The 27,043-nt window shown below is 34.7% G+C and overlaps 1 long non-coding RNA gene across 1 annotated transcript; it reads right to left on the bottom strand.

Moving 5' to 3' along the window:
• Window positions 1-1,441: 1,441 nt before the first annotated feature.
• On the bottom strand, window positions 1,442-13,226 carry LOC122197340 (uncharacterized). Its single transcript, XR_008231656.1, has 3 exons — window positions 12,912-13,226; window positions 1,864-1,936; window positions 1,442-1,609 (listed from the first exon to the last, which is right to left on the bottom strand). It is a non-coding gene; the product is annotated as an uncharacterized LOC122197340 (long non-coding RNA).
• Window positions 13,227-27,043: the final 13,817 nt, after the last annotated feature.

The raw sequence follows: 27,043 nt of genomic DNA on the forward strand, positions 1-27,043 counted from the left end.
AGTAGGGAATCTTATGAACAAGAAAACACTGTTTGTCTAAGCATGAACAGAACTACTCATAAAACTAAACACTTTCAATCAAAATCATGGGTATATTATTTAATTTATAGAAACAATATATGGATTTTTTTATCAATAAGAACAAACACTAATTTAATTAACTGAGTCAAATTGTTTTCTTTTCTGTTAACCAATTGGAAAAAAAGATCAACGATAAAACAGAGACCACAAAACACACTTTCAAAAAAGCTTTGATTCCTTTTCCTTTTTCCAAATATTTCTGAAACATCCAAAAAAGATGCAACGATACGAAAAGAAAACGATTGAATACAAAGTGAAGCTCATCATCATCATCATATTATCAAAGTAAAAGCAGAAAGATAAACAAACATATGTTTCATCCTTAACAGCGAGGCTAAGAAGGGCGAGCATGGCAGCTTTGTTGGTTTCCGGTGATGGAGAGCGGAGCATCGACACAAGGGGTTTAATTGTGGCAAAGAATTGTGGGCGACACCGCTAGGAAGTCTTGGTCAGTTGTTAGATCTTATTTAAGACTGGCGGAGAGGAGGGAATCCACCGGCTGGGTCTCGCTGGAAAGTGTCAGAGAGGAGGGGCTCCACCGGCTGGGTGTCACTGGAAAGCATTGGACGGTGGGGCGGGGCTGGACTGAGGTCAGAGGAGGGAGGCGCCAATGCTAAGAGAAATGTCGGAGGTGAAAGAAGTTGTCGACATCGAGAACTGAGAATAAGAGAAAGGGTTTGTCAAAGTGAGAAAGAAAGAAAGAGAAGTTGAAGAGAGAACGAGCGGTAGAGGAAGGTGGCCGAGGCAAGTTCTTGAAAAAAAGCCCTAGCTATTACAAAGAGGGAAACTAAAGTGGAGGAGAAAAAAGGAAGACGTGGTTTTTAATTTTTTGGGATTTCATTTTTCCCGGATGGAACGCACACGTTCTATTAAAATTTATAAAACGACAGTCTTAGACGACACGCATTTTATTATAGGTGCCCTCCATGTTTTTTTTTAGACACTAATTTTAGGGCACGCAAAAATGTGTGTCCTGAATCCTTTAAATTTTGGAAGAGATGACATTATTTTTTGGACACGCACATTTACGTATCATAAATTACTGTGTGTCATGGTTCGCGCGTCGTAAAAGGCTGTTTTTCTAGTATTGCAAGATGAAGAAATGACAGCTCATTCGTAGCACAACCAACCCCATCAGCAACACTAGAACCCTAGGTTAAAGGTACACCCACACCAATCAATTTTCTTTTATGATAATTTATTTTAACCTTGAAGCCATAAAAAACATCGGAGAATGTGAATAAGACCTTCATAATCTCAAGATCCCAAGTTAAAACAAGCATGACATCATCCACGCAAAGAAGATGAGAAATCTCAGTCCCTGTAATAGAACCCCCTAAAGACTGATGCATCCTAAAAATTGAAATAAAACTTTCATTTTTAAGACCGAGCCCAAAACCATAATTGTTTACAAAACACTATTTCCAAAAGTCATATTTACAAATCAAAGTATCCTGAAATCGAATTTCATAAATTTTGAAAGATGTGCATGATCAAGCCTTCGCCTTGCCCCGATCATCTAAAGAACCTGAAACCATAACAAACAACTGTAAGCACGAAGCATAGTGAGTTCCCCAAAAGTCCCACCATACAACATATAACATATATAATCATGCATACAGGGTCCAATCTCTCATCGAACTTGAATACCCACAGGTACACAACCTCCCAGTTGGATTACCCCTGGGCCACAGTCTTCCGGTCGGAATTCCCTGTCCGAGTCAATCATCAGACTAGAATACTAATATATAATGGGTCTATTCAATCATCAAACTAGAATACCTTTGGGTCAACAGTCATCGGGTTGGATTACCCCCGTTCTGTTGGCTCTTTCACATAGTAGTAAAGCCTCAACCTAAAACCATAACATGTCAACATATACATAACAAATAAAATATATCCAACAACAGATAATCAGATAACAAGTCAATAGACATATAGGCCGATCCACATATCACTACCGTATACCAACATCCTATATACCATGACATGGATCTAACAGATCACTACATCATTGATGCGTTCAACCCACAAGAAAAGTTAGGAAAACTCACCTCTCAGTCTGAAAAGATTGTTGAACATGACACTACTCTGAATATCAGCTCTACCGGTCACCTATCCATTGGAACATAACCAAACATAACTATAAATCAAAATACCCTAAGGTCAAACTTGGTCAAAACATGGTCAAAGTCAAAAAATCAAAAACTCAACCGATTTGACTCCGCTGAATACGTCCAACGTACTTAGCATGTACGCTTAGCGTACTCAAGGAATAGATTGGGCCTTCAAGGGAGTACGCCCTACGTACTCAGAAGTACGCCTAGTGTACTCGGCCAAAAATCATTTCCCATTTGAAGTGCTTAATTCATTAAGTCCTTTCGTCCAAATGCAAATCTAGCCCCCAAATGATGTCCTTAACCATAAAGTTTCCAACTTTATGGTCTTGCATGGTTATTAAGTGCTCAATACCAAAAACCATAACTTCTTAACTCAATAAGACATCCTATCCCATGCATGGAAGATAACTAATGACCAAGATTACATTTTTATGCTTCTAAATACTCCAAAACATCTGAAAGGATAGATCATATGAATTAGAGTAGCCCATACTCATAATACCAGGCTTATGGGACCAAAAGAAGATAAGTCCATGGCTAAGCAAGATCTAGTCAATACTTCATCAAGTTCAGAGCTTTTTACCTTCAAATGATGGCAAATGATGATGTAATTTTGGATCCAAATTGATCCACTCTTTTAAGATGGTATCCTCTTCTTCCCTCCTTCTTCAAGATCACTAAAACACACATAATGTCTCAAATATGCTCTCAAATGGAGTAGGCTTTTCAAAGGGTCGAAATGGAGCTGGAGGCTGATGAAAGAAAGAAGTCTTGGGAGATAAGGATGTTTAAATAGGGTTCAAACCCTACAAATTAGGGTTTGAACCTTGACCACGTATGCCCAGTGTACCAGGTGTATGCTCAACATACTCAAGTAAGTCTACGTACGCCCAACATACTCAACATGTACGCCCAACGTACTAACGCAACCCCCATAATTACAAGAATGCCATTATGGACGAATTTTGAAAACAATTCTCATACCAAGGGTTAAAAGTGTAATTACTTGGAAATAGAGATGTTACAATTCTCCCCCACTTAAGTAAGACTTTGTCCTTGAAGTCCGCTTTCACAAATAACTCAGATTAGTGTTCTCGCATCTCCGCCTCGGGACATTCAGACAATCCTCCCCGAAGCGCGATCCGAACAAAAAGTTGGCACATTCAGGCGACTGCCTTCCCATACTATAATTAACCTAATCTTAGTGAAATCTATGTACCCCGACCAATATTTGACCCGCTAACTTTACCACTAAAGAAAAACCATCAAAATTCTGCCCAGAATCCGGAAATATACCTTGACTAACTCTCAACCAGGAAAAACTATCTCTGAACACAGTCAATAGGACTTCATTTCGCAATCTGGACCATATAAACCCCTTCCGACCCCGAATTACCTTGTTGATACCACTAGGAAACAGAACCCTTAAATATTCATTGTTGTTGAACCCTTCATTCAAAAACAAGGTGACTACCAACACGAGTCTTAGCTAGATAACCACTGTAGAGAAACACGTACAACGCCAACATATTCCACAACTTCCTAGCTATAAGACCTAACTTCTAGTGAGAACCACAGATCCGAGGACTCTCATAAATACAACCACCGAAACAACTCCATCTATATGCTCCCAAGGACTAGGAACCCATCAGTTCTAAACTTCAGAAACCATACTCCAAGACTAATATTCACCCATTCGTTAAACCTACCCCTTAACTTTGACTAAGAACACCATCAAACATGTGGAACGAATACTCAAAACACACTAATCGGGAATTTCAACCAATCCCAAATCCAAAATTCGAACCAAAAACCTAAAATAAACCCTTGACTCCCTGACACATGATTACCAACCCACTGCTCCACACATGGTCATTTTCACACTTAGACCATTCAGATTATATTATCACCCTCTCAGTTCCACTTACATACTCTTAGGAGCCAAATTTTCTAGTTAAAAAAATTATAAAATAAATAAATAAATAAATAAAAATAAAAATAAATAAATAAATGGAAAGCAAAAATTTCCAGCCGCAACTGTCTTAGATTGGTGACTGGTTCAATTATTGAACAAAATTTCCAACATTTTGGTCGCCCGAAGTTTGATATTCATTTATTTAGGTATGTTTTATTGTATATAGATCGAGTTGTTTTTCGCGAATTGGTGAATGTTAGGGAGACCATCGAGTCGGATACTATGGGAGGTTTGGGCCAACATTAAGTGAACCGATTCCTACAATGGTGCCCAAGCGATTAAACCCAATTACACATGAGAGAAACCGGCAGACGTGAGATCAGCGTGTACACTTAAAGAACAGCTCCACCCAAGCCCATTCAGCTGCTTTCTCCCTACAGTTGCTTTCTCCCTACTACATATGTTCTTCATTGTATGCATGTTCCATTGGGGCTGCGACTGATCATCCCTCCTTACTCACCTAGAGGAGTTGTCCTAGCTGTGGTTTATGGTCCCATTGTCATCGGATGAAAAAGTTGTGAGATAACAACGAGATCAATTATGACCATGTTGACTAACGTTGAACAGGTTCTATGGTTCTTTCCATTCTTTTTATTTTTTTGGATAATTCGTCCCAAGTTTATTTTAGTCTTGTCTTACTTGAGGACAAGTAAGGTTCAAGCTTGGGGTGATTTGATAGCTTCATTTTATTACTTCTTTCCATAGTTTATTTTTAGTTAAAACCATCTCATTTTAGTTAATATTCATGCATATTTTTCTCTTTTTGTTATTTTCCTCATTTACTAGGTGCTTTCCATTCTCTTGAGCTTATTTTGCAGAATTTACTGGAGACTATTTGTTACTGGAGGTATTGAAGGAGTGCGGGACTATTGGAGGCGTGCAATTTGTTTGTGGACTTGAGGTGGTACAATTGGGCTCGGTGTCAACAAAAGCAAGAAGCATATTGGACTTAATCTTTGGACAAGAATTCGAGCTACGGTAGATTGAAGGAGCGTTGGATCATTATTGGAGGTTGTGGAGTAACACAATTGGGCTATCAAGACTTGCACAAATGGGCTAGAGCATAAAATAGAAGATTGGGTTGGATGGTTTTTGTATTGGGCTAAAACATTCATTTAGCGTGACCCACGCGGTCTGCGTGGACCCATACGCGGTTCGCGTGAATTGTGATGAAGTGAACCCGGGTTTTGACTTGTTGACTCTATTTATGGAAGGTTGGTGGGTGGCTTTTGGCACCTTTTCAAATCCATAAATGAGCCCCTTTTTGCTGAAGATTGGAGGTATTACTGTCATCTATCACTTGAAGAACACACACAATTTTCTCTCAAGAAAGCTTTCGAAGATTTGAAGATTTTTGAAGACTAGTGTGATTTCTTTCCATCTTGCAACTAGAACAATGTTTGGTACCACTAAACTATATTGCATTTCTTTTACTTTGGTCATGCTTGGCTAAACTTTCATTTGGTTGATTAGGGTTTAACCCATGGATGATTAGTTGCTTTGAAGACTTATTATTATCATGTGTTTGAAGTTTATGGAAATGTTTTCTAGTTAAACATCTTGTTGAGTTTATTTATCTTTGATCATGAGCTTAGATGTATGAATGCTTATTTTTGTTGCCTAATTTCTTGGTTAAGTAATGGACCCTCAAATTAGTAAGAAACAAATGGTTTATATGTTTGTTTTCATTTCATTTAGACCATGGAAATGTTTCCTCCATAATGATAATGTAAGCATTTGATTATCTTTTGGACTTGGTAACTCTTAGAACTTAAAGCTAATTGATTTTCATAAGATTATAAGCTTCATTGATTTTGTGACTTTAATTAAGGAAATGTGTTAAGAGCTCCTCTAGCCATTTTAATATCTAAGAAGATTTGAGGTAATTTGTGCTGATGAATTGCTATTGCCAAGTTAAACCAATTCACAAGTGTTATTCCATTTAGTCTAATGATAAGTCAATCATGTCATCCATGTGGTGTACCCAAAATCAACTAATTTCACTTCATTGAATTGAATCAAATCTTTTACTTGTTTACTTGTCATATTTACATTCTAGCTAGTTTTAATTTTGTCAAACAATCAAAAAGAACTAACCCCCCCCCCCCCCCCCCCATTTTACTTTTACTTTTGTTTTACAAGTACTTGAACAAGTAATTTACATAGAGATTTAAATTGAACCAATCTCCATGGATACGATCCCTTTACCACTATACACTATTTTAGTGTGTAATATTTAGGGTATTTATTTTGTTGGCCTCGACAACCACCACTAAGCTAATCTTGCCGTTATTCCATCGCTATCCTGAAGACTCATGACTAGCACCACAGTGGCCTAAAGGTACTCAACCATCAACCCGAGTCTTACCTATCTATAATACGCAATCTATTGAGAGAAAAACTTTTGAGAAACACTTGAACAAACGTTAGTACAAGATAAGGTTGCGGAATAAGTTAATCTCAAAGTATCATAAAGCTCAATAATAATAAGAAGTTAGATTTGTTAGATAGTTAGTTACAGAAATGTAAGGTGCGAAAAGTAAAGGAAATATAAATGACAACAAGTTATATATCAAGTAAACACTAAACTGATTCTTAACAAGGTTTTCATTCAAACGCAAGTTAGTATATGAGATCAGTTAAAGTGAAAGTAGTCTCGAAGACTAGATGAGTTAAGAATACGATCTTAATATTTTGAGTGAAAGTTCAGAAAGATCTTTTAGATTGATAATCGAAAGATGAGAAAAGATAAGTGATGTGTATTCAAAGATGTTCAGAGGTGTAAGTTACATGAAGATGAATTCTCTATTTATAGAGACTCAAAAAGTTACATTGGAAATAAACAAGTAATAAACTTCTAACTTAACGTGACCATGCAAGGCCCATTGGATAAAATAATGCATAAAAGACAAGTCAGATGATGTAACTAAAATCTTCATTACGGATGGATAGTTGCGGATGACATCTTCAGATAGTGGTTACGGTAGCAAAAGTGATTGCGGTAGATAGAACAGATTGTGGTAGGATAAGTGGTTGCGGATTGTCAAGTTTAAGAGGGTCACTTTATGTATCAACATTTTCCCCCAAAGTGACCTCTTCAACTTTTCTTTCTTACTTATCAAGTTTTAGAAATTTGATGAAAAGCCAGCAAAACTTCCTAACTTCGCCGAGCCATTGAATTCTCCTTGTAATCTCAAACTTCACTTCTTCATTATGTATGCATGTGTAGGAAAATAGAAAAAATGATGAAAATTATAGAAACCGGTTGACCCGGCGGTCGAATCGGTTGAACCGGAAACCGGTCATCATACCAATTTTAAAAATTGCTAGAATGACCTCTAACTGCACTTGCATACAAAAAAATGGTGTTTCCTGTTTTTCAACCATAGAAGGTGTCTTATGATGAGGGATCTCCTTTTTATCAACATACAGAACCAATGCAAACATTTTATGAAAGCCAAACCAAACATCATATAATTTCTTGATCATACGATCAACATTATGAATTCCCAAGAATCTAACAAAAACAAAACATTTCCCCATACGTGACATCTTATTAGAAATAAAGACATCAACCACTTTGCCCAATCACTACAATAAAAATGGGTTTATATGACTAAAATTTCAGAGACTGATTAATCAGTCATAGATACCATGTATCTAGGACTGATGAATTAGTCTCGAATACAATCCAGGACTGATTTTAATGTGTGAATCATTAGATACTAACCAAACTTATTCAAGACTAACATTCATTCACTAATCTATGTGCGCCAGTTTGGGCTTGATGGGAAACACATTGGGGACTGAATTTTAGTCTCGAATAGTATATCACCAGTTGTGACTTTGGAGGGAAAGTTATATGGGACTGAATTTCAGTCGTTGATAGATTTGTGCCAGTTTTGATTGTATATGGAACTTATTAGGGACTAAATTTCAGTCATTAATACAACCGCACCAATTTTTCATTTGGATGGGAACCTTTTTAAAGACTGAATTTCAGTCTATAACATACATTCACCATTTAACATTCAAATAAACATTTAAAACTGGCTGGATCTTAGTATCTAATAATGATTATTTAGTCATATATACCATATAGCAGAGACTGATGAATCTGTCATGAATACTATTTGGCAAGAAAGTTATTAGGGGATGAAATTCAGTCTTAGATAGACTAGCAACTTTTGACTTTGGAGAGAAATCATCATGGACTGGATTTTAGTCTTCAAGAAATGTTATTTAGTCATATATATACCATATATCGGAGACTGATGAATCGGTCATGAATACTATTTGGAAGCAAAGTTATTAGGAGTTGAAATTCAGTCTTAGATGGACTAGCCACTTTTGACTTTGGAGAGAAATTATTAGGGACTGAATTTTAGTCTTCGAAAAATGTTATTTAGTCATATATACCATATATTAGAGACTAATAAGTTGGTCACGAATACTATTTTGATAAAAAGATATTAGGGACTGAAGTTCAATAATAGATAGTCTATCGCAAATTTCGACTTTGGAAGGGAAATTATGACAGACTGAAATTAACCCATGATAGACGTGTGCCAATTTTTACTGTGTAAGGATGTTATTAGGGGCTGAGTTTCGATCAATAATAAATTGCACCAATTTTTCCTTTGGATGATAAACATATTAAAAACTGAATTTCAGTCTCTAAAAGACATGCACTATTTAACATTCAAATAAACACTTCGAATTGGTTGGAAAGACATGCATTATTTAGTCATAATACCATCTATCAGAGATTGATGAATCAATCACAAATACTATTTGGAAGGAAATCGACACATTATCCACCCTTATCTTCAAACGTTTAAAAATATTTGCAACTATAGCATCTTCCATTTTCATGATTTTAATCCAATAATAAGTTAAGTAAAACTAATATTGATCTCCATGATTTATTTAATGTCATTATCACAAAATACCAAAATGGACGGTTTCATCTAATAATCTAATTATTTTTTTTATACAAGATGATCATCGATTTCATGATGAAAATTAAACAATTGTTTTACAGATTCAACAAAAGAATGTATAAAGTTTTTGAAAAATTCATATTTTGCAAAAAATGAAGGTTTTGTAATATTATATTAGTTTTTTTTTTTCCTAAAGCCTCTCCTTAATGAGAATAATTTTACAATTAAATTTTTTTTTTGAACCGGCCGGAAATTTTACAATTAAATCAATTTCGAAAAGTGATATATAACAAAATAAGTTGTCATTAAAAAAAATAAAAAAAAAACCTCCATTTGTAAATGAAACTACCATTTTTTTTTTTTGAAGTTTTTTGTGATTATCTACCTTCACGAAAAACATTATTATACCTTCAATAACTATTTTTCCCATGTATTTCTTGGAAAAACCAAGGCAATTGAATTGAATTAGCAAGTCTCCAGACTGATTTACTGGAGCAGGAGAAGTCACATCACTGAATCAATCATGCCTCTTTTAATTGAATATAGGGGTAGGGGAATCTAGTAAGAAAGAAATAGAAAAAAGGATAGAAATGGTCAAGTTCCAGCATTTATTTCATCAAGAGATTCGTTAATCCACAAAATAATCAACTACTAGCTAATGATCACGACCACCACTACCACCGTCGTTGCTGCCGCCGCCACCACCACCACAACCACTTCCACGACCATCACCACCACCATAACCTCCACCTATGCCACTTTTGCCACAACTACTCCATCACTTCCTTTCCTTTGCTACCACAACTATGACCACCCTCCACAACTACAACCATCTATGTTGCCACCGCCACAACTATCACCTTTGTTGTTACCGCAACCACTGTCACATCCACGACCATTACCACCACCACCACCACCTCCACTACCATCTATGTCATCGTCACCACCACCATGACTACCTCCATCCTTTCACACTACAAACAAAAAGACATGTAGTGACACACGCTTAATGACACATTTTTTTGCCATTGTAATATGTTTTTCGTGACATTAACATTTAATATCATATTTTTTTTAATGATTGATGATTTGAAATGCTATTATAAATTATAAATTATAGATTTTATATTTTAATTTCACTCCCAACAGTTTTACTTTCCTATATTTCAATTTCATTCCTTTTAAATTTCCAAATTCTAATTTTGTTTCCCTTCTTAAAAATTCATTGCACTCTTACCCTTTGTAATTTGTATCTTCATTCAATTGATCTAGGGCTTGTAATTTCCAAGCGAAAATGTCAAGCTCTTTCCCTAGGGGGTGTTTGGGATTGTTTTTCAGGCTAAAAAGTTCTTTTTACAAAAATCTTTTTTGACCTTTTGACTTTTTACAAAGAAAGTTTTAGAATGTGTTTGATTTATCTTTTGACTTTTTAAAATCTAAAAATTCAAAAGTTACAAAAAGTCACAAATTCATAACTTTTGAAACAATTCATTTCTATTCTTGCCAAAAAAAGTTGATCTAAAAGAATTTTTTGAAATGCTAAACATCTTTTTTGACTTTTCGCTTTTAAAAAAACCAAAAATACTAAAGGGCATTTTAAAAGGATTCCCAACCCCCCTAATCATGTTCAATCACTCTTCTATGTCAATCATGTCAAATTTAATTTCTCTTTGACCCTTTGTATCTTCATACATTGATCCTAGGTCTGCTCGTCAAGAATGGTTTTCAATGCTAATGGAATATCTTTCATGTCTAGAGACGTACAACAACTGCTCAACGAAGTGCCTAGAGAAACTGTGTTTAAAACTCCACCCTTTTGGTGCTCCCCCATTCTCTGCACCACCGGAAAACGGTGATTCATTTCACGCCACTATGTCATGCTCTCTCCCTTATCACGCTCAATCATTTTTCAATGCGTATCTGATCAGAGTTGGTTTTTCTATGACCCCTTTGTATCATCATAAAATTGATCCTAGGTCTCCTTGTCAATAATTTATAGGCACACAACAAGTGCTCAACGAAATGCATGAATAGATTGTGTTCGCAACTCCTCCCTTTCATTTATCCCCCCGTTACCTACACCATCGAAAAAGGTAATACACGCTCTTATGTGTAATTCGTTGTCAGATTTTTTGATTTTTGGTCTTATCAGTTGTTCTTGGGCTTTTTATTTTAGTTTTGTGTATCTACTCTGTTTGTTCTAAAGTTATCATATTTTAGGTTTAAAATATCGTTTATTGAATGTTTTTTGGGCTTGATGTTTAACCTATTTGGTGGTGGCTATGGAAACTCTGAAACGAGATCTTCCCCACAAAAACTTGTTGAAGCTTTTCTCTACCTCTCTATTGTCAAACCACTTTTGTTGTTAATGTTTGGTAAGATGGTGGAAGTTAGTTTCTAATTTGATGTTCTGTTGATAGGTAATTCTGAACTCTGTAGTCGATTACTCTCCCACTATTTCAATAATTCCATTAGTCGGTTACTTTCATGATTAGATTACTTACTTTCTAGATTTGAATGTAGATTCCTTTTTCGGTTGCTTTTAAATAGATTTCAAGGAATTGTACTTAAGCGTTCGATGTTTATGTATGCGTTTCATGCCATCTTTGTTAGACCTTTGTTAATCAGTTAAATTTGTATATCTTATTATTGTTAATTTTTTTAGGAAATCTTTTAAATATATATCTTGTTAATTTGTTCAGGCTAGAGGGATGTATCAAGCCTACAATATTTTGTTAAAGGCTCAAGGTATGCCCACCTATAAACATGGAGTTTTTATGCATGATGACATCACAAATCTATTAAAGCAAGAATAATAGTTATGATTATTCATCAAAATTTGGAATTTTTTCACATATGGTTTAGTTATTGACTTGTTTCTTATACTTTTTTGTTTATTGTTTTAACTTTGTTTGATTTCAAACGATTACGTTTCATTTATATATTACTAGTTCATTTCGTATAAAAATAAAAATTGATTTTATATTTTTAAGTTATTATATATGTTAGTTTGAGACTAAAATTTAGTATTAAATTGTAGCATTTGCAACATATTATTACAACTAAAAGTGTGTATTAGGGATTGAATACCAGTCCTTGTAAACACGTATCGGATACCGAATGATCCGAGACTGATATCACGTCATTGAGAAATCAGGTTATGGACCGAATGACATTCTATTTGAGACTAATATCCGGTCACTGAAAAATTACATTAGGAACGGAATGACATTATATGTGAGACAGATATTTGAGACTAATATCAGTCACTAAACAAACATTTAGAGACTAAATGAGATAATATTAAAGATTGGTATTCACTCCTTGGATGATGGTATTAAAGACTAATGTGATATAAATGTGTCCTCGAAGGAAATATAATGAAGACTCGGCATGATAGTATCAAAGACAAATATTTAGTCTTTGAAAGATAGTTTCAAGGATTGATACAACAAATAAAACATATTGGGACTAATATGATATCAAATTGGGGATTTGAAGAAAACAGTTTAGAGACTAAATGAGATATTATCAAAGACTGGTTTTCTGTCGTTGGTACTTTGTTGTAATAGGGATTGATTTATAGTCCCAGATACACAAAAAATCAACAAGATTAGGTCTCAGGGACTAGTTGGGGACTAATAAATCAATCCTCTGATTTTCGTCAGAGACTGTCAGTCTTTGATAACCATTTTTCTTTTTCTTGTAGTGAATCTGAAACAAACTCGCCACATATACGAAGGTAAAACAAATTCCGGAAAATTCGTTACCTAAAAAGAATGAGTATCAGACCTGCCAAGATGATGATCACAATTAGATTGAAATTTGTTTCTCTTATTCTTTCCATCATAATATTGATCCCTATTCCATCCCTCCTCGGGCTTCCAATGTGAATTCCGAAAAGACATGATGATGAACACCCTTGACAGAGCGTAAGAGACAACAAGCCCTAAATTAAATTGAAACCAAATGATCACGCAATCAACCACAAAAGCACTGAGATTCGGCCTCGGCCTTGCCGACATTTGAATCCATCGGAGAAGAAGGGATGAGGACAGTAGTCGGAGGCGGTAGGTCCGAAATCGCCAGGGATTGATACTACACGCTTCGAAAATTAAATGAGTAAGATAGAGTAACTCTTTTTGATATAATATTAATGTTTTGTTATTTTTATTATATGACAACTATAAATATTTTTATTTAATTACTTTTGTTTGGTGTCAATAGTTTTGGAGGAAAAATAAAATACAGACATTATGATATATAATTTCCTAATGTAGGGTTGATTAAATTTTTTCAAATAACCAACATTTTTGCAATTAAGTGCAATTTTGACTTATTAACTACGAAATTTGCTTTTTGTATGGTCCTCGCAAACAAAATAAAAAACTAAAAAGTATATATACAACAAAAAAATGTCTTTCGCATCCTATGGAATAGGTCTTTATAGACTGCGGATTTGGTCTCCTATACATAAGTAGCAAATATCCACCGTCTTCTCAACTTTGCCACTTTCAAACTACAAGGAGTTCCCAACTAGATGTAGAAATTTCTTTGTCTTTTTTTTTTTCTCTCTTTTTCTTTCCTTCGTCGTCATTCTTTTCCTTTAATTTCTTGCTATGAATTCAACATTTCTTGATTCTTCTTTCTATTTTTAGTTTTTCATTTTGTAATTTCAATACAATTACCTAATACGAATTACGAAGTTACCACGTTTGAATCTCATAACTAAACGAAAAAGGAGAAGGAGAAATTAACCAAAAATATTGGAGAAAATTACACGAATGGTCCCTATTGTTTGTGCTTACTTGCACGCTTGGTCCCTAGAATGACTTTTTAACACGGACCATCCCCGAAACTTTAATTTGTTACCTGCCTAGTCCTTTGGTAACTTTTCCATTTGTTTAGGTGTTAGTCACCCCGACAACGGGGGCATTTTTGTCCTTTCACCATTATAAGGCCTCTAAAACCCACCCCCTTCATTCTGTTTCTCAGTTACGTCTTCTCACTTTTTCCCTTCTCACTTATTCCCTTTGTCTTCTTCTCCATGCGATCCAGTTACAAATTAGAGAAGCTATTACTAATGGAAAAAATAGGGCAATAAAAAACTATAGAAATGATTTGCACATCTAAATCACTATATCTGAGATCAAGCTTTATGTTATTATACAAACTCATATTAAAAATTTACCTCAAATAGAAGAGTAAGTTTTCAATGGTGTCTCTGAAACAAATTAATTTATCAAGAAACCAATAACTGGATTTCGAAAACGATGTGATGAAATCCACATCTTGCACATAACAATCAAAGTCTACAACAAGATAAGAAGAAAATAGACCCACTTCTTTTCCATTAAAACATTTACCAAAGAACCCTAATCTAAAAACCAACCAAGAACACAAGAAAAGCAAAACCCACTTCCATTAACAATCAGATGAGCATTTATGAAAAGTAAAAAAGAAAAATAGCAATAAAAACGAAACTGAGGATCTGTAAAGAACAAAACTTTAGGTTTTCCGTTCAACCCTTAATCAATAATCGATTTACAGTTCCGAATAATTGAAGTGGGAGATATAATAGATGGCAGGAAGAAGGGAGTGATCTATCCCTTCCAAAATTGTGGTGGATGATAATTTAGAGAAAAGGGGAAAGAATAAGGAGAATTTGAGGAATCGAGACAAAAGTTAAACTTTTTTCACGTTCATGTATTATTATATTGATCTCAAAGAAAGAAAACATACGGGGCTTCTTTGGATCCAACCTGTACATTATGGTTTTAGCTTTTAAGGCAACTCAAAAAATTTATTTTCTTGTCTTGCCTCACCATCTTGTCTGGATCGTTTAGATCGTATACACCAGGGGAAGAAGACGAAGGAAAGAAATGAGAAGAAGAAACTAAAAAAAAAAATAAGAGATGGGTTTAAAGGCCTTGCAATGGTGAAAGGACAAAAATGCCCCCACTATGGATGTTACTAACACCTAAACAAACAAAAAAAGTTAGCAGAGCAACTGGACGGGTAACAAATTAAAGTTTCGGTGATGGTCCGAATTAAAAAATCTTTTTAGGGACCATCCGTGTAATTTTCTCAAAATATTGAACTTATCTTATGTTCTAAATTTCTTTTTGCTTACGTCTTTGATTTTCCATCCGTGGAAAATACCATCTTATCCTTTCTTTTTTCCCACGACACTTGATGAGTTGATGCTTTTCAAGCTCAAAAAGAACAAAAAGGAGAGAAAGCTATTATTATCATTTTTTTGTGGTTGCAATGAAAATGACTTAAAACGGAGTGTTTTTATGTTTAGAGATGCGTGGATTGCTTTTAAACTAATTTTTTGATTAAACGGAGTGTTTTCATGTTTAGAGGTGTGTGGGATTGCTTTTAAAATAATTTTTTGATTTTTAGTTTTTTGAAAAAGTCAAAAATTCAAAAAAATTTTGGGAATTAGAAAATAACTTTTTATCAAGAAGAAAAATAAGGTTTTTCAAAAGTCATGAAATTGTATTTTTGTGACTTTTGGCATTTCAAAAGTCAACAAATTTCATCCAAATATTTTTTAAAACCAACTTTTAACTTTTACTTCTTAAAAAAACTTTCAAAAAAATAACTTTTATAAAAAAGACTATTGGTTTTGAAAAAAAATCTCAAACACCCCTTTAAACTGTTTTATTAAGTTTGCTTTGACCGAAATTTGTAAATAGAAAAATTTAAAGTTTTTTAATGTTTGAATTTCAAATTTAAAATTTCAGTTCTGAAATATCTTTTTTTAGCAAAAATATGTTCTGCAACTCAAAAAGCTTTTTAATTTATGACAAATTTTGAAATATATTTTTTTTAGAAAAAAAAAATGTTTAGAAACTCAAAAAGTTTCGAATAAACGAACAAGTTTTGACATACTTTTTCCAAAGAAGGTGTTTTAAATAAACTTACATAATTTGTAATATTTAAATCACATTGTCTTATCCTTTATATCGTTAGAACTCTTTGTGGAATGTAGGGCGTGTTCGGCAAAACTAGTTGATACCAGATGGCAGGTAGCGTGTAGTTGGTAACTAATTGCGTTTTATTAAATGCTGCATGAGATAGTTTTTAGATTTGAAACGTTTTGTTTAAACTAAACGCTAAAAATTTGTAGTGTCAAACGAGACTTTTTGTTCAAAACCAAGCGTTTTGTTGAACGTTAGAAGCTAGAAGCTCTCAAACACTCTGTGTCAAACATTCTCATGATAATTTTAAAGAGACGGTCATAGTGTCTATAAGGTCAGTCTCGGGTATCTGCATGATGTGCGACCGCATAGAGTCTTGTTGTTTGAAGGCCCATAATTTTGTTATGTGTATTAGTATTAGCGGCAAATAATGACATATCTTTGACGGATTAGGACGAATTATTTACAAACTTTAAAAATAGATCGGTGACAATTTTGTTTTGATTATTTTATAACATTTATCGACTCTTAATAGTATTAACGAGTTTGTTTATATAAAAAAGTTATATTTAGAGACTATGATATTCAAAAGCAACAAATTAGTAATAACAAAAATATAAGGACTTCATGATGACATAGATATTATGTCATCTCCAATGGAAATGAATAATCTCATTAAACTTCAAAATCTCTATTGTGCTTAATGCTTTATCATTATGGGTTATGACAATAGAATGAGAAGTTCAATCATTATTGTGCTAAAGTTCGCAATTTTTAATTTTTAATTAATTTTTTTAATTGTAGTTTTATTTTTAATTTCATGCGAATTAATTATTTACAAAATAACGATAAGTAAAAAAGAAAATAATAAATGATGTGTCAATCTATTAAATTATATAAAGTTTAATAAAGTGTAAAGTTTAATAAATAAAATTATGTAATGAATAGAATGCATACGTGTTAATCTGTTGAACTCATATAAATTTAAATGTTTAATGCATTGAAGATGATCTTGGTTATTAGTATTATACATCTCATTTTTGGTTATTATTATGATTATCCTATGAATATAAACGCTTTAATTACTAAAAAAAGAAAAAAAAGAAAAAAAAAATTGAGCAACTTATTCGGTAAAAGTAAAATGGTAAGAAGCAGGTTTTGGTTTTCTATATTACAAAAGTAAATAAATGGATTTTCTAAAGAAAATAACTATGAACGTTGATATCTTTTCAACTGTTTTATTATAAAATAAAAATCTTCAAATAAAATTATTATAATAAAATGCTTTTACCAATTCAAATTCTTTATGGATAATTGACAGATAAGATGGTGGTTAAGACCGCAATTAGAAAGTATAGAAAATTCAGAAGTCAAAACAAAAACGCGTCCCCCATTCCTCCCATCTTACACGAAACTTCCAAGATATAACACAAACGCTTAGTTCCTTATAAATAAAACACCATGGACAATTGGATATCATCCCTTCCACAATCAAAATGACGACGACAGAAGCAAAAGATATCTCCCAACTCTTGGATTCACACTGGTTTCAGCATAAGATCCTCACCAGCAACCCGCCCCCAGTTCTTGTTTACGAAGCAGAAAGTCATAAAAAGAACGTAAAAGAAGATGAAAATGTGGCATTGACGATAATGAACTGCAGAAACGATTTGGAGTTGAAGGGTCTGCTAAGGTTTTGGGCTCATTCTGTTGCTTCTGCAGTCAGCTAAAACTTGAAGCTCTTCTTTTCTTTCAATTTCTATACGATCTTTCCTCTTTTTTCATTGGTGGTAGTTAATAGGGTTTTACCGGTTTTACTTTACGACCAATATATAACTCGATTTTTAGTAGGGTTCTACAGAAGCAAGGAATATATATGTATATGTATACGTATATCCATCACTGATAAGGAAGTTAGTGGATTCTTTATTCATTCTTGATGATCTTTTGTGGTACGTACGTTGATTGTTTGCCAAGGTTTTGGATTCATGTTGTTGATTCTAGTGCAGTCTGCTAACTCTTGAAGCTTTCTTTTTCTTTTCTCTATGATCGATCTTTAGGGTTTTGCAGTTTTACTTTGCAACTAGTGTGCAACTCGATTGTTGATTAGTAGAATAGTAGGGCTCTACAAAAGCAAAAGATGCATACATTAAGCATGCATAGGGTGGCAATTCGACTGCTGTTGTCTGAATCCGAATCAAAAAGATAAAGACAAATGGTGTTCAAAAATATCAAAATCAAAGAAGATTCCAAAATTTTGGATACTATAAATAAATCTAAAGAAGAATTTTTATTTTTATTAATTTTAATAATATTTCATCTTAAAGTTGAACTTGATGTTTGTAGGTTTCGAGCCTAAGCCATTAAGATCCATGACCGTATTTTGGAACCTTATATCACTACCTAACACGGGTTTAGATCATATGAAGCAAAATGAGTAAGATAACTAGAGTATCTTCAATGTTAGACCTCTCGTCCAAAACACCGTCGCCATTTATCATGTCATATTATTAACTTATTAATTTCTATGTTTTACAAACATATCATTATTATGCATAAACCTTTTAGTTTATAAATGGGTCCGCTTATTTATTTATATTTTAACTTAAATTTTCTATATTAACTAATAAAATAAACAAATAACATTTTACATTTTACATCTTTTTATAAAAGATGAGATAAAGAATTTGTGTCAACCATGGACACACTTGTAAGAACGCATCTTTTGAAGCGATCCAAATTTTAGGACCGAGTCAGGTAAATTTGGAGCTCATCATGGGAAAGAAATTCTTGGACCACTTGAGAAAAAAAAAAATGGACCTTATAGAGTTTTAGCATAGCGAGTGCTTAGGCAATGCAGAGCGAGGCACTAGCACATAACCTATTTTTTGGTGCGAATGATTTTTTATTTTTGGAGCGGTGATAGCATAAAACCGCATCATTAAAACACTTTTGCATCAATAAATCAATGAACCGCATCATTTAAGACATTTGTTGGTGCGGTTTCCCTAAAAGGTATTAAAAACGTATTTATTGGTGTGGTTTTTAAAACCCCACCATTAAATCAATAGAAACCGCCCTATTTAATCATGTAGAACCGCCTCATTGAATCGTTTAAAATTTTCCTTTCGTTCAAATTTTTATTTCGCATTCCATCTTTTTTAATATAAATCTAAGCACACACCCATGGAAACCATAACTCCTTTGTATTTTTGTTTTTCAGTAGAGTAGTAGATATGATTTTTTTTTGTATACCTTCCCTACACTATCTTCAACCTGAACCACGAGTCAACCTGCACCACCGAGACCACTCTCAACCATCACCGGCAGAACCAGAGACCTTCACCACCACAAACTACCTGCCATCACCCTTCATCGCCAATTGTTACAGCCGAAGATATCCAACCACCGATAGCACCCATCGCAACCTCCACGAACCACCAACATTTGCCTCAAAATCAAAATCGGCTAAACCGGTTAACCTTCAAGCCACCCCTCACAACCTCACACACCATTTGTTTCAGCCTCACACCTTCTAAACTCAAACCCACCACTGTAAACAACCTCTAACCATCAGAACCTCCACCCTCTTACATATTCCGACTTCGAACAAACTACACCCCAGCTAACACTTTTGACAACAATAACCACATGATACTTACGCCATCATCGAACCAAGAAGAAATATAAAAACGAGGAGGCTATGTTTTAAGGATCAATAGGGTGGTAGATAGGTTGGGGCAGATAATATTTAAATATAAAACTCATTACAATCATAAACTAATATTGATGTTATACCCTAATATACTAATATAGAGGCCATACCATAATGTCTAACATCCTTATTATAAAAAACAATGAAGAAATTATTGGAATTGTGACTTCATAAGTTGGTGTGTTTATTAGTCGGTGAGGTTATAATCTTTTGGTGCGGTTTTCATCATTAACTGTGGGTATTTTTTGAGGCAGTTTTCATCATTTTTTGGGGCGGTTATACAACCATATTATTAAATAGGGGTATTTTTTTATGCGATATTTGTTGATACGGTCCAATACCCGCATCAATTAAGGATTTTTGTACTAGTGAGGCTCGATTGTTTGACTAAGAAGAGGAATCGTTAATTGGTGAAATAGTTTAATCAAGAGATGAGTCATACTTCGTATCAAATCAAGTTTTAGAGTCATACTCTAGTAACTACATATCGTACATTGAAGCTTATTTCAAACTACGTGGGTCTATAACACCTCATGAAATGTGGAGTAGAAATGTCTTCTTACTCTAGTACATTTGAAATTGGTAGTTATGATATTTTGGTTAAAACAAAGATAAACTAAAACTAATCCAATGAAGTGTTATCTTGACAAGAATCCACATTAACTTTTGAATATTGTTTTTGCTTGTCAAGGAATGTTCCTTAACATAAAAATTTATATGTCAAGAAGTCGGCGGGAGTCTTATTGGTCTTAAAGAGTTTCAAGAGTCAATCGAGAATAAACTTTTTAGTTATCACTAGCACACAACCTGAGGTTGATAACCTATCATGTTAAGTTGACGTATTCTTGTTTTTGTGCATCATCCTTTTGAGTTGGCAAAGCTCTTGAGTTCTATGGTTCTCATTTGATTGCAATAGGCAGAGAACATGGGTCAGTGATAGTACATTGGTCAATGGAAGTGAGCTGCTTGACAACTTGGAAGCATCGGTAGTCCCTTGTGCTACCAAAAGGCGAGAAATTAAGAATAAGAAAAGTTTAGTCCTTGAAAGGAAAACTAAAATTGATTTTGGATTTTTCCCCAACCTTATCTTATGATTGTAGGTTGGAAATGAAAAATTCACATGGTTAAAGACTTATCAAAGCATCACATATCAAAAATCCGCACTTTAGTAAGAAAGTCAATAGTATTGAATTCTGAAAGTCTAGTTGATTTCTGGATACATGTCAAATGTAGCACCTGATTCCTGGTATGTGGAAATTTGTATAAGTGTTTGCATTTTTAGCCTTGTGCTCGGCGAGTTGTAGGTCCGACTCGCCGAGTAGAGTCGGGACCCGGGACACGTTTTAAGTTGGCGACTCGGCGAGTCCGTATTCTGGACTCAGCGAGTCACCGCTGTTGGATGAAACCCTAAATTTCAGGGGTTTGCACCCTATTTAAACCCTCATTCCGCCCCAATCTCGCCCCCATTCACCCTCAGAGCCCTATATCTCGTTCAAGCTTTGTTTCCTTGTGAGTTTGAAGCTTTTTGTGTGTCCTCTTGAAGTTTTGGAGTGGGAAAGTGTAGATCAAGAAGAAGAAGAGGAGGTCAGGCATCTTTGAGCTATCTCAGTGTGTTTCCTAAGGTATAACTTGTTTTCCCCTTGTTTTCATGGTTATTGTCCCTTATAGCTCCATTAAAGTCCTCCTTGAACCATTTCCAAGCTTGTGTATGTTTGAGGGTTCGTAATAAGTTGATTGACCTTTAGATCTAGGCATGGTTGAGCTCCAGGAGCTCAGATCTACTGTCTTTTTGGAACCATATTTCATGAAAGCCCTAGATCTACCCTTTTGGTGTATTTTGGACCCTAAAACCCTCACGGTTGCCTATTTACACGTAAAGTTGGAAACTTTACGTGTTAATCAAGCCCCAGGATCACGGATCTATGTATGGCATGAGCTGGATTCAAGCGGAATCGACCATATAGTAACTGCATGGTAACGACTTGGCGAGTCGTTCATCGGACTCGACGAGTCGAGACGCGAGTCCCTGGGTTTTCCCCCTTTTTCGTTATGGCGAGTAGTGTAGTGAGTCCGGGGTGGACTCGGTGAGTTGGAAGCCGAACTCATCCATGAAGGAACTCGGCGAGTCAATGCCCTGACTCAGCGAGTTCAAGACAATCTTCTTAGATCAAGAACAGACTCGACGAGTTGTTCATACAACTCGGCGAGCCACAGCATAAAGTGTTCATCGGATGAAGATGAACTCGGCGAGTTGTTCATACAACTCGGCGAGTAGGATGAAGGACTTGGACATCAGTTTAGAAGGGGAATTCGTCGAGTCAACGCCTAACTCGACGAGTAGAGACGGGATACAGGACAATGGATTGGATAGAGACTCGGCGAGTTGGAGAGCCAACTCGGCGAGTCGGGTCAACTGAAAGTTGACTCTGACCTTGGCTTATGACTTGGTCAGGGGTAAAATGGTCATTTTACCCCAAGGGACAGTTAACAGTGATTGATTGAGTGTTTTGTGGGAATTATAGCCGGAGGATTTCCGGAGCAGCAGCGGACAGTTAATTCCCACACAGATCAGCAGCTACATCGAGGTGAGTTACCTTCCAGTAGCGGTGGGTCTACGGCCACAATGTCGGCCCACCAGTAGGAGTCATATGTAGATGATTGTCTCTGTGATATTCATCTAGGGAATTCTACTACCTGTGTTGTGTATATGTGCTAGTGACAGTAGGGGGAGATAGTCCCCAAGATATCCGATCGATAGGGCCGAAGGGGTAGTCATACCCAGCCATGTTAGATAGACTCTGATATTGTGATACATGTTATGTGGTAGTAGTAGAGGGGAGAAGTAGTTCCCTAGTATCCGATCGAGAGGACCGAAGGGGAGGCCAGCACCCAGATATGCTAGGCAGTATCCGGTCGAGAGGACCGAAGGGGAGGCCAGCACCCAGATATGCTAGGCAGTGTCCGGTCGAGAGGACCAAAGGGGTAGGTTGGGCACCCGGATATGCCTGACAATTTATGTATGTTATGTGATTATATGGTATGTGGTATAGTGGGGGAACTCACTAAGCTTCGTGCTTACAGTTTTTAGTTATGGTTTCAGGTATCTCTTCAGCTAAGGGAAAGGAGCCGTCGCGGTAGCAGCATGTCACACACATTCTTGTTTTCCGCACTATGGATTTTCCGGGATGTACTCTGAAATATACTATCTTATTACCGGTTTTCAAACATGGAGTATTATTATGAATGTTTTGTAATGATGTTTTTACGTATTAACCTAATTTAAAAATGAAATTTTTGCCGGTATTTTTGGGATGTTACATCAAAGTTAGTGGGATCATAATAGTTATATAAGTGAGAGCATAATTGTTATGCTAAGTATTGCAAGTTGGCAATACTATTTATATGAAACAAAGTTTTCATATTTGTAAATTACAAAGTTTGGGAGTTGTTACGCTACAAAAGGATTTAGGGGAGAAGGCACGTATACTTCATTTCAAATCTAAGAGTTTAGATTAAAGTTCTAATGGAATTTAGTCATGAATATATATATATATATATATATATATATATATATATATATATATATATATATATATATATATATATATATATATGAATATCATGTTGAAGTGATTCAACATAAGAAATTTGATATATGGAAATATTATAGCAAGATACTGATCAAGTATCATGTCTTTATGTAAGACATTATGTATCGAATCTCATATGCTTCAGATATAAGATTGATAACATATGTCATAATATTCACTTGTTCTGATTTTTCCAAATGCCTAGGGCATTGAGAGGGGAAAAAAGGACTAGAACAAGATGTGACTAAAGTTGTTAAGCATCTGTCAAGAACAGTCTGAGGTTTACCAAAAGATGCATTGCTCGTGGATAGTTGGAAGTATAGTATAAATCTGGAAGGAAAATAATGACATGTTGGGATAATTTTTTATCAGAATTGATAGTCATATGGGAATATGGAAATGTTTCCATAATGGGAGTTGATGATTATAATCTATATGAGTTAGAAACTTTAATGCAAGGAAGGTGTTCAAGAATTGTATCTTGAATTTGAGACTTCGTAACCATGAAACTATTTTAAGTAACAAAGTTTCAATGGAGCATTTTACGACATCGTTGGCCAAGTCTCGGTGACTTTGATGCCACATCATCACAAAAGGATATTGCATGTAAGGTTAGACTCTAACACATTTAGTAGTGACAAGAATTTGAAATTCTTACACTTATAATAAGGATTTGGAATTATGATATGAGCATCATTGGAATTATATCCAATTGATATGTTCACAAAGGAAGGACCATATAGAGAAACATAGTATGCATGTTTAGAACATGGCATGACTAATGTTTAATTCAACTATATTAGTTGATTAATCGAAACATTGGACAGTTAATATGGTGATTAAATATTAAGTGTTTTATTTATATTCAATAGTTTTGAGACCATAGTTAATTAGATTATTATTGTGTTTCACTTCGCATGTTTTACTTCCTGAATAATTTGATTACTCAAACATCCACAGTTGATCATACTTTTGGAAGTAAATATTGAATTAAGACTGTCATGAATTGAATTGTATATTGTCTATGGAGATTAGAAATAGCAATGGTTTTGCTGCAATGTTCATGAGTACTTTTAAAATTGTGATTTTAAGTATTGGATTAACCCACACTCAGAGAATTACTTCAGGGATTTTATCACGAGTAATTTTGAGACGATAATATTTTATATTCTTGAAACGGAGATATATGAGTTGTTGTTTACGAGTCAGTTATGCATTGATAATACGTAAACGCATCAGTAACTTGATGTTATAAAACGTACTGTTGTGCACGATTTGATAAGTAAATAGTACAATCATATGAATCGAAGTTTATCCGTTCCTTTTGCCCTAAATAGGAAAAAGCGATATTTGTGGGCCCCTCGATGATTTGGTGATGACATCTAAAGTGTTTGGCCAAGCCTGGACTAAATTGATGTGATCGATTAGTAGTCTGATATCGGTCGTCATAAATCAGAAATCGGGAAACAAATCTTGGATAGAGAGATTGATTGTAATCCATGTATCATGTCCATACGATATCTTGTAGAATGGAGGAATATTTGATCTCTTATCTTAGGACACATAACTGACTGGGTCAGAGTTCGACAACGGCTTTGAGAGCTACAATTTGCTAGTCAATTTTTGAAGTTATACTTCCAATTATAAGTTACTAGACTTATCCAAGTGGGAGACTGTTGGATTAGGTGTCTAAGCCCATTACTATAATTGGTATATACGTGAATTGATAGTAGCACAGTCCTTTTGGGTTGCCTTCATACTAGCAACTTGATAGGATGATTAATTGAGGAAAGGAAGAATTTTTTATTTGGAATAATAAATTGAAATAAATGATTTATTAATGTATTATGGAAATAATATATTAATAAGAAATCATATTATTAATTAATATTTAATCATAAATAAATTTGGAATTAATTTTTGGATTAAAGGAATTAATTAAAAGTGCAAGGGATGTTTTGCAATTTATTGATAGTTGTGGTATTTGGCTCTTGGACCATCCTAGGAGGGATGGGTGAAATTCTCTAGGGAAGGCACTATAAATTTCGTTCATGACCTTAAGGATGAGGATCCATGAGATGCTTAGGCCTTAAGCAAAGAGTTTAGGGTTTCCTTATATTAACCCTAACTTTGGCCTTAAGCAACCAACAACTATATAAATGGCATAACCCAATATGGATTTCGGCCATGTTAGGCTTCCTAAACCCTAAGAAGAGCTAAAATCATAGCCTCTTCCTTCCCTCTCAAATCATCATCTTGCTTAATGTGTTTGTGAGTCATTAGAGGTGTTACACTTGTGAGACTTGCTCTCAAAGATAAAGATCTTCAAGGAATCCATTATTTATTACAATATAACAATAAAGGTATGTTTCTGAACTTTATTTTATAGCAAATTTTGAAAATTATGAATGCCTTCTAAGGTTTCTTGTTTTTGTGTTCAATGCTTGTATGTCTAATAGTGAAAACATAGATGGTTTACTATTTGCATCCATGCATGCTCATTTCATAACCCTAGTTTTGTATACACAGTTGATGATATCATGATACTCACACGGCTTTATATACAATGAGCTTTAAAGTGTCACTGCTTGTTATTTGTAGGTTCATAGGTTGAGGACAATTTATATTCAATTTGAGATTAGCGTTTTCAGTTTGTGATTACCATTATGCCTTAGAAGCAAGAGGATAACATTGATTCCGTGAGTTTTATGAATGCATATAATTTTGCATTATGTTGTCTAGTATCATATAACTGTTGTCATTAATTGTTCATTACACTATAATATGCACACAATTACTAATATCTCTTCTTCAACTTAAGGTCTATTAAGCTTGGTGTAGAGCCGCCTTATATCATTGATGATGATGACGATGATGAACGGGGTATTAAGCGGTCCCGACAAAGAGAGGAGTCACCTTTCTTAACAGCCTCTTGCTTGAGTTCTTTGAGTGTGAATGGTGGTGTACCTGGGTATGTTTTCATTATTTTTGAATGAATGAATTATTATTGTACAAGTATATAGTATTATTTGACACTGTATGTTGTAATTACAACGTCTCGTTTAAGAAGTTTACAGCTTTTAAAGAATTAAAATGAAGGATGAGACAGCACTTTCGGCCGCACTTTCGGCATCTTTGATGACAGGGTAGACGTTTATATCAGTTGTATACCGGAGTCCGTGAGTAGATATTGTCACTTGTTATAGCGTTTTATCTTCGAATTTAGCGGAGGCTTGTCATCTCTAAACTTTGTTGATGATTTTTTTTAATATTTGAGAAGATTGTAGAATCAATTCAGTGAGATCTCATCTCACATGCAATGCAGGCAGACCTGATTTAGAAGAAATCTTGGTGTGCAAAGAATTTGTGCTCAACTACCCTAAGATAACCACTTTGGTACTACAAGCATGCGAACTGTTTCCTTCTTAAGCTTTCGAGCTGATGAAGGTATCCATTGTCTCTCTATGGTATTTGAAGAACACATGAATATGTTGACTTTTTAACATGTGAAATTGTCCAGTTGATTAATTATGTGTTAGTAATCTCCATTGCAGAGGCCAAAAGTTGAAAAAGAAGATGAAGTGAAGAATTCTAAACTTCTTATGGGATTGAAAACAATGTTGGAGATGATGAGTACAAACACATTTTTTGTGTAGAGGCAGCAACAATTGAGTAGTCTATTTGAAGCAC

The sequence above is a fragment of the Lactuca sativa genome, chromosome 4 (assembly GCF_002870075.4).
Source record: "Lactuca sativa cultivar Salinas chromosome 4, Lsat_Salinas_v11, whole genome shotgun sequence".
NCBI classification, from domain to species: domain Eukaryota; kingdom Viridiplantae; phylum Streptophyta; class Magnoliopsida; order Asterales; family Asteraceae; genus Lactuca; species Lactuca sativa.